The following is a 2,959-nucleotide window of genomic DNA, read 5'->3' on the forward strand; positions in this document are numbered from 1 at the left end:
AAGAGTCCATGCATTAAAGATTTCTAAGTTTGGTGTCTTGCATGTCTTCTTTGCATCAAAAATTTATCAAAAATATGTTCTTGGTGTTCATATTGACATTCATAGTGTTCTTGCATGCATTCCTTGTTTTGATCCATAAAGAAAAGAGAAAAACACAAAAATGAAGTTTTTAATTTTTCTCTCTCATCATTAAAAATTTAAAAATCAAAAATATATCTTTTCCTTTTTTCTCATAATTTTCGAAAATTTGAGTTGACTTAGTCAAAAAAATTTTCAAAATTAGTTGTTTCTTACAAGTCAAGTCAAATTTTCAAAATTTAAAAATCTTATCTTTTCAAAATCTTTTTCAAAAATCATATCTTTTCCAATTTTTTCCTTTTTTTTCGAAAATTTTAAAAATCTTTTTTCAAAGAATTTTCAAAATCTTTTTCTTATCTTTATATCTAATTTTCGAAAATTATGCTAACAATTAATGTGATTGATTCAAAAAATTTGAAGTTTGTTACTTTCTTATTAAGAAAGGTTCAATCTTTAAATTCTAGAATCTTATCTTGTAGTTACTTGTTAGTAAAGTAATTAATTTTAATTTTAAAAATTAAATCCTTTTCAAACATATCTTTTCTATCTTATTTTCTTATCTTATCTGTTTATCATATCTTTTTCAAAATTTTATCTTTTTTAAAAATTTGATTTCAAAATATCTTATCTAACTTCTTATCTTCTTATCTTTTCAAAATTGATTTTAATATCTTTTTAAACTAACTCTTTGACTTTTTGTTTGTTTCTTATCTTTTTCAAAACCAACTAACTACTTTTCCCTCTCTAATTTTTGAAAATGTCTCATCTCTTTTTCAAAAATTCTTTTTGTTTTAAATTTTAATCTTAATTATATCTTATATTTAATTTTCGAAAATACTAACCCCTTTTTCAAAATTATTTTCGAAATTCTCCCTCTCTTTTCTTATTCTATTTAATTATTTATTTACTAACACTTCTCTTCACCTCTCTTCATCCAAAAATCCAAACTCACTCCCCCCTGTGTTTGGATTCTTCACTCTTCCTTCTTCTATTCTCTTCTTCTTTTACTAACATAAAGGAATCTCTATACTGTGACATAGAGGATTCCTCTTTCTTTTCTTGTTTTTTTCTCTTTCATATGAGCAGGAACAAGGACAAAAACACTCTTGTTGAAGCTGATCCTGAACCTGAAAGAACTTTGAAGAGGAAACTAAGAGAAGCTAAATTACAACAATCTAAAGGTAACCTTTCAAAAATTTTCGAACAAGAGAAGGAGATGGCAGCTGAACCCAATAATGATAATGCAAGAAGAATGCTTGGTGACTTCACAAAACCAACGCCCAAATTTGATGGAAGAAGCATCTCCATTCCTGCCATTGGAGCAAACAATTTTAAGCTGAAACCTCAGCTAGTTGCCTTAATGCAACAGAACTGCAAGTTTTATGGACTTCCATCTGAAGATCCTTACCAGTTTTTAACTGAGTTCTTGCAGATTTGTGAGACTGTAAAGACGAATGGAGTAGATCCTGAAGTCTACAGGCTCATGCTTTTCCCTTTTGCTGTAAGAGACAGAGCTAGAATATGGTTGGATTCACAACCTAAGGATAGCCTGGACTCCTGGGATAAGCTGGTCACGGCCTTCTTGGATAAATTCTTTCCTCTTCAAAAGCTGAGCAAGCTTAGAGTGGATGTTCAGACCTTCAAACAAAAAGATGGTGAATCCCTCTATGAAGCTTGGAAAAGATACAAGCAGTTGACCAAAAGATGTCCATCTGATATGTTTTCATAATGGACCATATTAGATATATTCTATTATGGTCTATCTGAATTTTCGAAAATGTCATTGGACCATTCTGTAGGTGGATCCATCCACCTAAAGAAAACACCTGCAGAAGCTCAAAAATTCATTGACATGGTTGCAAATAACCAATTCATGTACACTTCTGAGAGGAATTCCGTGAATAATGGGACACCTCAGAGGAAGGGAGTTCTTGAAATTGATGCTCTGAATGCCATTTTGGCTCAGAACAAAGTGTTGACTCAGCAAGTTCACATGATTTCTCAAAGTCTAAATGGATGGCAAAATGCATCCAACAATACTAAAGAGGCAGCTTCTGAAGAAGCTTATGATCCTGAGAACCCTGCAATTGCAGAGGTTAATTACATGGGTGAACCTTACGGAAACACCTATAATTCATCATGGAGAAATCATCCAAATTTCTCATGGAAGGATCAACAGAAGCCTCAACAAGGCTTTAACAATGGTGGACGCAATAGGCTGAGCAATAGCAAGCCTTTTCCATCATCTTCTCAGCAACAGACAGAAAATTTTGAACAAAACACTTCTAATTTAGCCAATCTAGTCTCTGATCTGTCAAAGGCCACTTTCAGTTTCATGAGTGAAATAAGATCCTCCATCAGAAATGTGGAGGCACAAGTGGGCCAACTGAGTAAGAAAGTCATTGAAACTCCTCCCAGTATTCTCCTAAGCAATACAGAAGAGAATCCAAAAGGAGAGTGCAAGGCCATTGATGTAATCAATATGGCCGAATGCACAAGGGAGGAGGAGGACGAAAATCCTAGTGAGGAAGACCTCCTGGGACGTCTCTCAAATAAGAAGGAGTTTCCTATTAAGGATCCAAATGAATCTGAGGCTCATATAGAGACCATAGAGATTCCATTAAATCTCCTTCTGCCATTCATGAGCTCTGAAGACTATTCTTCCTCTGAAGAGGATGAAGATGTGACTGGAGAGCAAGTTGCTCAATATTTAGGAGCTATCATGAAGCTGAATGCCAAGTTGTTTGGTAATGAGACTTGGAAAAGTGAACCTCCCTTGCTCATTAATGAACTAGATACCTGGATTCAGCAAATTTTACCTCAAAAGAAACAAGATCCTGGCAAATTCTTAATACCCTGTACCATAGGCACCATGACCTTT

At 33.6% G+C, this 2,959-nt stretch overlaps 1 non-coding gene across 1 annotated transcript; it reads right to left on the reverse strand.

Annotated features, from left to right (window-relative positions):
* Positions 1-1,693: 1,693 nt before the first annotated feature.
* On the reverse strand, positions 1,694-1,800 carry LOC127746430 (small nucleolar RNA R71). Its single transcript, XR_008008049.1, has one exon. It is a non-coding gene; the product is annotated as a small nucleolar RNA R71 (small nucleolar RNA).
* Between the last annotated feature and the right edge of the window lie 1,159 nt (positions 1,801-2,959).

This window comes from Arachis duranensis, chromosome 3 (assembly GCF_000817695.3).
Source record: "Arachis duranensis cultivar V14167 chromosome 3, aradu.V14167.gnm2.J7QH, whole genome shotgun sequence".
Classification (NCBI taxonomy): Eukaryota; Viridiplantae; Streptophyta; class Magnoliopsida; order Fabales; family Fabaceae; genus Arachis; species Arachis duranensis.